The following is a 13,120-nucleotide window of genomic DNA, read 5'->3' on the forward strand; positions in this document are numbered from 1 at the left end:
GTAAGTCATAACATTTAGGCTTATTCACCTCATATGTCTTCTCTTTCTTGGACAGACATTTCTGACAACTTTGCCCAAGTTCCTGTGAAGGCTTACAATGTTTTCATGACAGTGTTCTACTAAATCATGATTGGTATGTAACGTTCTCATACAAAACAGAACTGACAAGAACTGTCCTTAGGTTTTCATGATCTAGTTAACCCTTGCAGGAGCTTGTGACTCAAGTATTCTACTGTTCTTCAAATAATCAAACATTTACATAAAACTAAAAAAATGTAAATGTGCAACAGTGTAATAAAAGATTATATTAAAAGTGTGGACACTCTTATTACAAGGATGGAGGAAGGTAGGCTATATTGTTACAGCGAATTTTCCTCAAAAATCTTTAGTTAAGTATCCTTATACACAACTGTACTACCTTAACATCTGGTATGCTCATGCAAGTGGACAGTTACAGGACCATCTGTACATAGCCCTGGCAAGACCTGTCCATCCCATGAACTGTTTATCTCACTTGCATTTTAAGGGTGTTATCGGCAGACCACATGATAGCCTTGTGCAGAGACATTTCTGAAATATACTGCAGATGCAGCTGCTGTCAGCAAAACTGAGCTCTTTCTGTACCTCGCAAAAATTTGTTTTATCTTTTAGAGCAAAAGGCTGTGCAATGTGGTGAACATTTAAAAACAGACTGCTTACTGAATGTTATGAAAAGTATGCAACTCAAATATTCAGCAGGAAGTATCTACAACTAGAAATAAGTGCTTTCCATGAAAGACATTTTAACTGCACTTTATCTGTAAGTTCAAACAGGTAAAATTAGCTTTTCCATCATAAAGTTCAAATCGTAAAGTGAAGAAATGTGTCTTTACAGTGGTCATAAGCTAAAACCCCGGCTAGGAAAGGTTATAACAGAAGGTCGTGCTGCTATCTGTGGGACTGCTCAAAGACATCAAGATACTGCATAAACACAACATTTTCTTGATGAATACTCCAAATTAGAATCTAATAAATTGTTTAATTAACACATAAACTTCAGTATGGGACAGTATAAGATCTGGACCTTGCAGCACTGTACAAAGAAAATGCTCTGCCATTTTTCTATATAAGATTTTATTTTACTAGGTCTTCAAAGTTGTGTTACAAAGAAGCTGCTAAGAGGAATCAAAATTCTACCCTCTAGGCTGACAGGATCAGCATTTTGTGGTGGGGATTTAAGTACTCTGCCTCTTATTGGATTAGCAAGGCCTTGCGTAGAAGGAATAGCCACTCTGTAACAGAAGACAGCCTTCATTAGCACAGAACACAAAGATTGTCTTGGTCAGGAGGGAGCAGTTAGTATTAGGTTGGCTTTGTCTTTCTCTGCCTTAAAACAACAATCAAATGAAAAGGAAAACTATATATTAACCTTAGAGCTAAACAGAAAAAAAAATCACCTTTCTTCCCAAATGTCTCATGAGGTATAAGGCAACAGAGGTATTTCAGATTACTTTGTTGTGAAGGACAAATACATTTGTTGATAAACTCTTCAATCCAGTTTTTACTTGTGAGTTAAAACTACCCTGCTTCTTGAAGCAACTGCTGAATTGTTTTCTAATCCTTGAAAATGGATTACAAGTTGTCAATATGCCATTGGACAACCTTCCGCCAAATTCAAATTATTGTTTTTTGCAAAGATGAACAGATTTAGTTCTGTTTTGCTTGTTTATGTATCACATCGGTGTAGTATTATTCACGATTTAAGGGTAACCTCGATTGCACCTATCCTGGAAGGCTGGCAAGGCCCTGAATAATGCTTTGACCACCTCCACGGTGAAGGGAAGCAATTTCTGCACTTGTGACCTAGCTGTCTTGCACTCAAACTGTGGAAGTGGGCTTCCCACTCATAACCAGAAGAATATGTAGTTATGATCTCAACTTCCTTTTTTTAATTGCCCCCCTTTTTTAATTAAACAAGAAGCATCTTTCTTAAATTATCACTTATGATACAGACAATCATACATTTTTATAAACAAAAACAAATCATATTGATATAAGTTTAGTTGCAAACTAATATTATAGTACATCACTTATAATGTATACAGTCACCGTCAGTCAAACATTACACATAGCTCATTCAAATCTTGCCTTCTTTTAAAGTTCAGTCCTCACCTGCATGTATTGTTTCCACATTTTCCATTCTGTTCTGTATAATTTGCTCCTACCCTTTTTCTAAAGATCCCATTTCTAGTTTTTTATCTCTGTTACTACATTCACTACTTGTAGTACAGTTGGTTTAAACTTTGAATTCCATTCCCTAGTAACTGCTTTTTTAGCAGTCACCACAATTAGACTCAGCAAGGCCTTACTATGTCTAGGCAATTCTGATTCTGTATCATAGCTCAAAAAATAATTTCCCTTAGTCATACCAATTTGCTCACCCAGTATTTCAGATAAAATAGTCTGAAGAGAATTTTTAAAGTCAGCCATCTCATTACAATCCCAGAAAATATGTTCCCAAATTATCTCCTTCCCCATCACACCTCCAACATTTGCTGTCTTCCCGAGGAAAAATTCTTTGGGGTCTTCCTGGGGTATAAACACTTCCAAGCAAAGATCCTATATCTTCTAGATTTTGTTGTATATAGGTTCATAGGTTCATACTAGGCTATCTGCCCTAGGGCATTTATAAGCCTAGCCAGAGTGTGTTTGGCTTTCGCCACCCATTTTAAATTAATTTTGCTATGCCTTTTTTTGAGGTTAGTATACTGTGCCTCTGTCTAACAGTGACACAGAAGTGATAGCCGGGGTAAACCTATGATCTCTCATCCACTCATCAAGATTCCTCTTGAAGAGAGTCAATGTGGGACTCTGCCTAACCTGGACTGGGATTTTATTCCAGAGTGAAGGGAGCCTCTGGGTTATGAATCTGTCCCTCCAGCATGTCCTATTTATTTCAGTGCTGAGGTTCAAGTCTCTCGAGCGTGGCTCGATGGGATTTGATTTTCTGAGGTGCAGCATGTCCATTAATTCCGGGTTGGACATGGCTTTATACGTCAGGCACAGATCGCCTCTGAGCAGGCGGTATGCCACTGAGTAGAGCTGGAGTTTCTTTAACCGGGTAGCATATGGCATCTGTTTGAGCCCTTTGATCCTCTTGGTGAGGTACTTTTGGGGTCTTTCCAGTTGCTGCAGGTGTCTGATAAGGTACATCCCAAAAGGGGCATTGTACTCAATTATGGGCCTGATGAGGGATGAGTAAAGAGGCACGATGACCTCTCCTGATCTAGATGTGAATCCCTTCATGATTAGGTGGGCTATATAAAATGTTTTTCTAACCACTTTGGCCACGTGGTTGTCAAATGAGAGATTGCTATCAACTTGGGTCCCCAGGTCCCTAATGACTTCTTCTGTACTTAATGGATTACCACCTATGTGGTAATTTGTGGGCACTTTGTTTTTGCCAAAGGGGATGACTATACACTTTTTGGCGTTTAGCTTGAGGCCATGGCTCTGGCACCAGTTGTCTGTTTCTATGAGGCCCTTTTGGAGGATGCTTGTGTCGGCTGGAGAGTTGATTATGGCGCCCAGTTTGCAGTCATCTGCGAACTTGGTCAGCCACAGTCCTTCCGTGTTGGCCTGTACCGCCGAGAAATATATACCGAACAAGAGAGGTCCCAGGACTGAGCCTTGTGGGACACCACGTGTAACTGGTTTGGAGTCTGACATGGCTCCAGCAATTCTAACCATGTGGGTTCTGTCCTTGAGCCAGTTTGCAACCCATCTAGTGACATAGGGGTTTATATTTAAGCTGGTGAGCTTATCTATAATGCCCGAGTGGGGTATTGTATCGAAGGCTTTTGCGAGGTCCAGGTAGGCTGTGTGGACCACCTTCCCCTCGTCAATGGCCTTGGTGACTGTTTCAAAGAAATCAACCAGGTTTAAGAGGCAGGATCTGCCCTTAACAAAGCCAAACTGGGTAGGATCCAGTGTCTGTAGGTCCCCAATATCTTTATTTATGAGGTCCATGATGATCCTTTCCATAGCTTTGCAGACCAAGCTAGACAGGCTTATGGGGCGATAGTTTCCAGGATCCGTTGAGGCACCACCTTTGTGGAGAAGGACCACTGTTGCTGTACGCCACTCTTTGGGTACATATCCTGTACTAAGGCTAAGATTGAACAGTAGTTTTATGTTTGGGTTTAGCTCTTCTTGGCGTTCATGTAGGACGCAGCCCGGGACACCATCTGGTCCCATTGATGCTGTGTTTTTTGCTTTGGAGAGGGCGGCTCTTACCTGAGCATCTGAGATGTCAGGGGGGCAGCACTCTGTTGGGATAGATATTTGCCCTTTTGGTGGGGAGAGGGGAGAGAAGTTTGCACTGAACCTGTCAGCTAGGATGTTGGCAATGTCTGTGGGCTCGGTGTATTTTTTGTCATTTTGGACTAATTCTGAGCATATCTGGGAATTCCCACCCAGGTTCCTAACATAACTAAAGAAAGCCTTGTGATTATCCTTAGTGTCCTGTGCAATTTTTCTCTCGAAGCTGGCCTTAGACGATTTTATGAGTGCCCGTAGTTTTTTGCTAATACTGATCAGAGATGCCTTCCCTTTTTGGGATTTTGCTCTATCATGTAGCAGCTTCCTCCTTCTATTGTATAGTTTGTTTATGGCTGGGGTAAACCAGACAGGACGTCTGCCTTTGGAGGATTGGGTCTTAGTTTTATTTGGGATTGCATGATCCATGCATTCCTGAAGGTGTTCATAGAATGCGTTTATAAAGGATTCTGCGGTCTGGGCCGTATTTTCCACAGGCCCGGGGGCTTTGAAGGATTTCGCCTCGGTTTTGAGGCGTGTGAAATTTGCTTTAGAGAAGTTTTTCACTGTGGTTTTCTGGGCAGGGGGTGGGGTCAGGATGTGAATATCCAGTGAGATTAGTTTATGGTCTGATCTTACCAGTGAGGGATACACTTCTGGTCTGGAGCATAGTGTCCCCATGTTGGTGATGATCAGGTCCAGTATGTTTTCCCTCTTGTGGGAGTGGTAACAAGTTGTTCCATAGCATTTGAGTTTATAAATTCTAGGAACCTTTGGGCTAGGGTGTTGGAGCTAGAGTAATGCTCCCAGTCTATGTTTGGGTAGTTGAAGTCGCCCAATATAATGGTGTTTGGAGAGACCTTCATATTTTCCAGTATTCTCAGGAAGGCCAAGTGGGGTTCCTGTGTTTGGGAGGGTGGTCTGTAGCAGGCTATAAACTGGAAGGCAGTTTTACCCACAGTTAGTTGCACATGGATAGTCTCTGATGCTTCGTGCTGTGCCACCAACCTGGAGGTGTGGGTATCTTTGATGAATATTGATACTCCCTCCTTTTGTGGTTCGGTCCAAGTTTTGGGGCTGAAAAGCATGGTATGAGGTATAACCTGGTAGTGCTGGGGTGCTCTGGGGAGCCTTGAACCAGGTTTCTGTTACTGCTCAGATATCGATGTTCTCCATGCTAAGGAGAGTTTCGAGTCGTGCATCTTGAGGTTTAGACTTCTGGCGTTGAGTAGCATTACTCTTAGTTTCTTATCCCTTGTGATACCTATGGAGGTGGGTTTGTCTTTTGAGCCTTGCCTAAAAGGCACTATGGGGGTAGCAAGAGCCTTTGCCAATATCCGAAAGCCCAGGGGTGACAGGTGCAAGCCGTCCCTAGCGAAGCATCGTGGCTTGTCGAGCATGTCATCCCAGGCTGACAGGCATTGGATCCCCTTTGAATGACACCAACACTTAAGCCAATTGTTGAAATTGATCATCTTGTCTTCATATTGTGGCATCATTCTTGGTGAGGGTAAGATGCTACTCAAGGTCAGGGTCATACCGGCCGGGCTACATGCTCAGAGAGCTCCTCTATGTCTCTTTTCATGTAGTCCAGGGAGGTACGTCTCAGGTCATTCACACCAGCATGGACAATGACGGAGTCATATTTGTACTTGCCTTGGAGTGACCTGAGTGCTTGTGTTATGTGGCGGATCCTAGCGCCCGACAGGCAGCTCACCGTGACCTTCTCCTTGTTCAGCCTGGTGAGCGGGACGTCAGTGTGCCTGACGATAGAGTCACCTATTACAAGTGTATCAGGGGTGTTGTTTAGCCTTAAGGGCTGTGACTGTTCGGCACACTGGCTTTGTGAGCTATGTGTTGCACGTGTTTTGTTTTGGGGTAGCGGTTGCTTGGGTGTCTGCTTTGGAGGTCTCTGCTGCATAGGCAGATTTTTATTTAGAGCCTCCGAGTATGTTTTTGTGTGTTTATGTGTTTATGTGTTTGGTTTGTTGTCGTGGTAGGTCTATGTGAGACTGGAATTGTAGTGAGTGTGGTTTCCTTCTCCTCCTGACTGGTTACGCCAGTACTGAGTTGAGAGAGCTTAGCCTCCAGTTTGGCTATATGGTTGCATCTCTCACATGTGTTGGAATTTGTTGGGAGGAGGAGAGGGTTGTCTGTGTACATGAGGCAGTTGTAACATTGCCTCAAGATTCCCAGATTCACCAGCTGGACCGGAGAGGAGATTGACAACTGACCTTTGGACATGCTAGAATAGTATTGGGAATTCCTTTATAATTGAAAAAAAGGGCCAATGGGGAACAAGGTACTCAAGGGAGTTTGTGAGGGTGTAGTGCTTTTAATTTTTTAGAGCTGTCTTATATAATTGCTTTAGTGAGCAAGTGCCAGGTAACTTAAATGCAATGTGTTACAGGTAACTTAAATGCAAAAACGACAAACAGTAACTTTCTTTCAAGTGAAACAAGGAAATAAGTACAGTAAGCAATGCAGATATCACTAGGGATCCACAGAAGTGCTAAAAGGCCGCGTTTTAGGTGGAATTAGCGTTTCAGGGAAATAAACAACAAGCATACAAATAAAGCTAGATTCAGCAGGCCTGGATTTAGTCTATGCTACAGCAAACAAGGTGTACCAATTTCAGTAAGAAACAGTTACAATATGCAGGCACTATAAGCCTCTAACCAGAAATTCCCTGCTCAGAAGGGCAGAGTCCAGCCTCTCCTCCCACAAGAGTGCAGACCGCAATCCTTCTTAATGTAAAATAACTGGCCTGAAGCCCAAGTGCTTAAACCAGAACTAATACACTTTTAGAATAACAGACACTGAGCTCTCAATCAGCAGTTCCCAACTTAGAAGGATGTAAGCTACCTGTCCTGCCATCACAGTGCAGGCCACAAACCTTCCTAATGTAAAACTGGTCTGAAGCCCAGGTGCTTAAACTAAAAGGCTTACAATGAGTTACACAAAGCAGTAATAAATACAATTGAGTACTTTTAAGATGATGCAAAAGCAAAATAAAGTAGGAAAAAACACAAATACAGTAAAAGCAGATAAATTATTTATTTATTTTTTTTGGAAAGAGAGAAAGGAAAGAGAGAAAGGAGTAGCAGAAACTAAGCTGATTGGCCTTCTCAAATGCTCTCCCTGTACTGGGTAGAATGAGGTAATGACACTAGACTGGGAGGAGGGTCCCAGATCAAATTTACACTAGGGGCGGGCAACTGCAAAGCCACCAACTATAAAAACACTATACCAACAGGGAGGGAGTGCGGGAAACAAACTGCAGAAATGTTACTCACAGCTGAAAAGCAGCAGTGAGCCTTTAAATGAAAGTTTTAAACAGCTAAAGGAGCCACTAGAAAAAAAGAGTTTAACTGCAACAAGTTATCAAACAAACAACCCAACAGATGCTTAATAAGAGTGGACAATTTCCAGTTAATACCTCACACACAGTGAAACTAGCTAGAAAAAATACACAACAGACATATACATGTCCCCCATTGTTTCTTTGTGAATTGCTTATCCAGTCTCTCTTCCCAATCCTTTCTAACCACCTCTGATTGACTCCTATAGTAATCATGTAATATTTTGCATGTTCTACTAATTATTCTTTTTTTAACAGCAGATAACAGCTTATTTTCTAGATTCTATTATAAACTCTACCAGAGCTTGTCTTTCGCTGAGGATGCCAAGATTTCTTTCTCTTTGCCTATACTCTGGTATCAGTCCTTGACAGGGAACACTATCTCTAGCCTGCAGTCCAAATAAATTCTTGGCCTATTTCCATTCTGTTACCTTTCCCTCTCTAATTACTTGCTCCCAGTACCTTTGTTCCTGTTATGATCTGAACTTCTGATGGCAGAAGTGATCCTATTCCTATGGGCAATTTTCCATACCTGCCCAGCAGAGGAAATCATTCTTCATATATTGTGGGATAGGAATCACCTTATCCAGCAGCTCTGTAAACTGTTTCTCAGAGGCCAGGATTTTTCTAATATGAAGTCTTACCTGAGATACTAGAAGAATGCAAATTGATACATACCTCACAGCTTCCAAAACTGTCCTGACAGCAGTTTTGCTAACAGAATTATATCAGGACTGACTAAATCACTACTCATATGCCCCGAGCTCGAAAGACTTTCATTACCACTCAATTTATGAACGCCTCTAGAAAACCAAGTGATGCTTAGGAAATTAGAGATTTCTTGTAGTTCACGGTTATTTCCTGAGATTGAAACAATGGAACTGAACCGATGTAAACATTCATTCAGATGGAAGAATATAGTCATAGCCTAAAATGTACAATACAAAAGCTAAACAATTTTGTAAATATGCTGGCTGTTAATGCTAACTCAAATGGCAAAGCTGAAAACTGGAAATAATAATGAGCTATCTGAAACCTGTTGTATTTTCTGCGAGAAGGTCTCACTGGACTACAAACACAGGTATCCTCCACGACAAGGTATTATGTAAGAATAATGTTCCCTGAAAGACAGAGAATCCCCAGTCACCACCCCAAATTACTTTGCAATTAAAAATCTGTTCCAGGCTGATAAATCTAGACAGCTTCACTAGCACAAAGAGATAATACCCTGACTACAACCCAGGTGACTACAGTTCATTTAGTGCTGTGGATGCCTGTTGGTGCTGGTGTGGGAAGGATTGGCACGTCTATCATACAAAACAGGTGGTACACCATAGCCATCCTATTCAATTTCACAATCATTTGGAATACTGGCAATGAAACAATGTATGGCAATGGGGTTGGTGATTGACAATAAACCGTGTACATGATAGGGTCTTACAAGATGGCTGCACATTGAGCAACAGCTTAATTCTAGCTCTCCCAGTGTGCAAACAGAAACTCAGCAGAGAAAGCCAGTAGACTTATATTTCTGGGTAAATTTCAGTAACTGGCTATTTTGTGCATTGCCTGGATGCCAGGAAAAAGAAATACAGAGGATCTGAAAGAAGATCAGCTACAAAAGGTGAGGAAAAAACACTGACTGTGAAGAATACTGCAGCTGTTCAGCAAAAACCAGTGCAAGCTCCATACATGACTTCCAGTAACCTAGAAGAAAGTATAAGATAACTGCACATAGACCTGATTAAAAGAAAGAAAACACTGATGGAGTACATCAAATAAATTAGCAAAAGGCTGAAAAAAATGGAAGAAGCTTTAAACAGATATTCAGATGAGGTGATAAAACTGCAAAAAATCATTGGTAAAATGAAGAAAATGGTGGCTGAATATGAGATTTCTCAAGAAGAGAGGTTTCAAAAAATAACAGAATTAGAGGACAGAGCATGTTGAGAAAACCTGAGATTTTCTGCTGTACCAGAGAAACTGGAAGGAACAGACTGTATTAATTTTATGAAAGCACAAATAAGCAACTGGACTAGTATTCCATTGCAGGAGTTGTTAACTGAAAGGGTATGTTGTCTCTCTGGCTATGAGAAAGCAACCTAGGCCTTTAATAGTAAAGATGCAATCCTAACAGAAAAGGAGATGATTCTGACAAAACTGTGGCAGAAGGACAAAGAACTAAAAGAGTGAGGCAGCAGAGTGTTTGTGGAGAATGATTACTCACTGTAAACCAGGCAGAATAGGAGTAAATTTATTCCACTAATCAGGGAATGTCAAGAAGCAGACATGAGATTCAAACTGCTATACTCAACTATCTTCAAAATATTCTTTCCTGAAGGGACAAAATCATTTTTTGATGCAGTATATGCCGAGGATGAAATACAAAAGTTTGCCCAACAGAAAGTGAGCTGCTAAACAGAAGGATATGCTGTGTCTTATTATTTTGGTAATAAAGACCACAGAGAGACTGGGCCATTGAGATCTTTTCCAATGTTTCAATGGAAAATGGTTGATAGAAGGGAAAAACTCAACAGTTGACTAGAAGAATCAAGAATACATTGGAAATGAAGCACAGACAAGATTTGAGAGATGGAGATGAACAGGAATAAAAACAGTAACTTGGAAATTGACAAATATGGGGCTGCAAAGAAATAATTATATTTGTGAAACATGACAGAACAAGAAAATCTGGAAATATTGGACTTTTTTGGACTTTCTTAAACTTGTAGGAGACATTAAAGCATATGACCTACTTCATGTCATTAATCTTTGAAAAAATACTTAGGAGAGGAGAAGAGGTGGGAGAAAGTTAACTAAGTAAAACAGCTTTTCTTAACAGTAATATTTCTATACTGCATGATTTTCTCTGCATGCTATAAAGTACTTTAAGTGTAATGGGGATACTAATGTAAACAGGTGCTCCTGTTTTTCTCCCTTTCTGCTCTCTTTCTCCTTGTTCAGTTTTAAGAAATATAGGCATTGCAATATAAAAAAAAAAATAAGTCGGGTCAAAAGAGTACGACAAAAGAAAACTCACATAGGGGAATGACTAGATTAAGGCTCTTGGCTTGATCTAGCAATACGTTTTAAGAAAATGAAAGCAAATAGAAAAAGACCATTAAATATTATAAAGATTTTGCTAGCAAGTAAATTTGTGCTTAGTAGCAACCCTGCATCTGGTCCTCATGTCTCCATGGAGACAATCTGATCAAGAGAAATGTCTAGCCTAGGAGATGATGCTTTCTGAAAGGATTCAAGTGTTTTCCCCGCTCACAGAGTTTTATAGATAAGACAAAACCAGACAGCACTTAGTAGAAGCACAGACTGCACCATCCGTCTGAGCTTGGATAACCTTTCTTTTAGGTTAACTCAAATCTGTCATTATGGCTGTCAGTATGGGACACTTGCTCCTATCTGAAGATGTTTATAGTGTTGTGTGTTAGTTTATCGTGTTGTGTGTTAGTATTAAGTTAACAGGTACTGGGGTGTGTTTGTTTCTTTGTTTTTTGGTGGGGGCTTTCAATACAACAAAAAGTTTAGTAAGAGGTGACATAGGCTTAAATGCATATGAAAAGAAACAATTGTATAAAAGATCAACCTGCCAAACAGTGTATGTATGTAACATAAAATCCAGAACTAGACAGTTAACAAAAAAAGCTGTTACACGTAAAAGGTGGGGGGGAAATCACTTTTTAACACAATGAAGCTTTCTGTAATGTCTTAAATGCCAATGGTCTCACAGAGAAATACAAAAAACAAAGAATAGTGAACTATACTAAAAATGTAGAGTGCAGATAGCTGTTCTACAAGAGACACACACAGAAAGAACTGAACATGTGAATTTGATAAGTAATGTTTTCAGGATAATTATTCAATGGAATACCTGGGACACAGGGAAAGAGGAGTACTTATATTAATTGCAACAGGGGATCCAATACTGATAGAAGAGGATAAAAAAGATTATAATGGCAGATTTGTAGTACTAAGGGCTGGAGTTTGATTTGCAGCAGTGAAGATGTCTCTGAGGGGTCAAGATGGGAAAATATAACAAAGGAGGATAGATGTTTGAAACAAAATATGGAAATATTTGGCATGGAAGATGTGAATTCAGTACTAGGAGTTCGGAGTGAATTTGCATATTACTCCCCAAGATACAAAAACTGGCCTAGGCCATGCAGAATTTACATTTCACAGGAACATATAATAACTATTTCAGATCATGCGCCAATAACTAAAATAAAAACAAAGGATAATGAAATAGAAATGAGACACTTGCTCTTTACCTTCCTATCTGCTGAAAAGAGAGGAATTTAAGGAATGGGTAGAGGAAATTATACAGGAGCTTTTTGAGAACATATACATTTCTTCTGAAAATATAGCTAGGGAGTGGGATAAAATTAAAGTGGAGTTCAAAAATAGGGTGGAAATAAAAGAAAGGAAAATATGATTAAGAAGTAACAGGAATTATTTAGACAGAGTGACAAATGTTAAAGTATTGCAGAATAGGGGGAATCTCACAAAACAAGAAGAGATGCAACTGAAGAATGCTAAACAGAAAATAAGGCATTGCCTCAACAATATGCATAAATTTAGAAAGATTGCTGTTAAGCAACTGTTTTTTGATAACTCAAAAGCACAAAAACTCTCAGCATAATGACTCAGGCAACAGAAAGTAGAAATAGCTGTTGCCAAGCTTAGGAAGCTTACAACGATGAAGAAAACAAGAGATCCTGTAGAGGTTTTAAAAATATTTCAGAAATTATGTGAAAGCCTGTATAAAGGAGAGAAATATGGAAATCAAGAAAATGTACAAATGGTAGTGTTTATGGAAGAATTAAATATGTCAAGGGTACAGGCAGATGAGGCTCAATTACTAACAGGGAAAGAGGAAAGGAGATAGAGATGGTGATGAATAACCAATCCACAGGAAAGTCCACAGGAACAGATGATATTCCTGTGGAAGTTTGGAAGCTAGGAATAAAAAACAGATAAAGATCCGGAAGGTTTTATTTAACAGTATTTTAAGAGGAGAAGTATCGACACCTTGGAAGAAAGTGTTGGTCGCTGTAATACCAAAAGAGGGTAAAGACTCATTAGATCCAGCTTCATGCAGGCCCATGTCAATACTAAACCATGATTATAAAGTGTTTATGTCTATAATGGCTAAAAGAATGGCAAAAGTGATGGCAACATTAACAGAATACTGATGATCCAGAGGGAAGCAGAATCTAAGAAAATACCACTGTTGAAGGTGGGTCTTCATGTAGAGAAAGCATTTGACAGAGTAAGCTGGGACTTTATGAACAGGACAATGGAAGCATTTGCATTCCCTGATAAAATTAGAAGGTTGATTAGGAGGATATATGAGCAATTGGAGGTGAAAATTAAAGTTGGTGGGTGCCTCTCTGACAATTTCTGCTTGAGGAGAGGAACCAGGCAGGGTCGTCCTCTTTCCCTTTT

Source organism: Protopterus annectens, chromosome 2.part0 (assembly GCF_019279795.1).
Source record: "Protopterus annectens isolate FY-2018-M chromosome 2.part0, PAN1.0, whole genome shotgun sequence".
In the NCBI taxonomy this organism is placed as follows: domain Eukaryota; kingdom Metazoa; phylum Chordata; order Ceratodontiformes; family Protopteridae; genus Protopterus; species Protopterus annectens.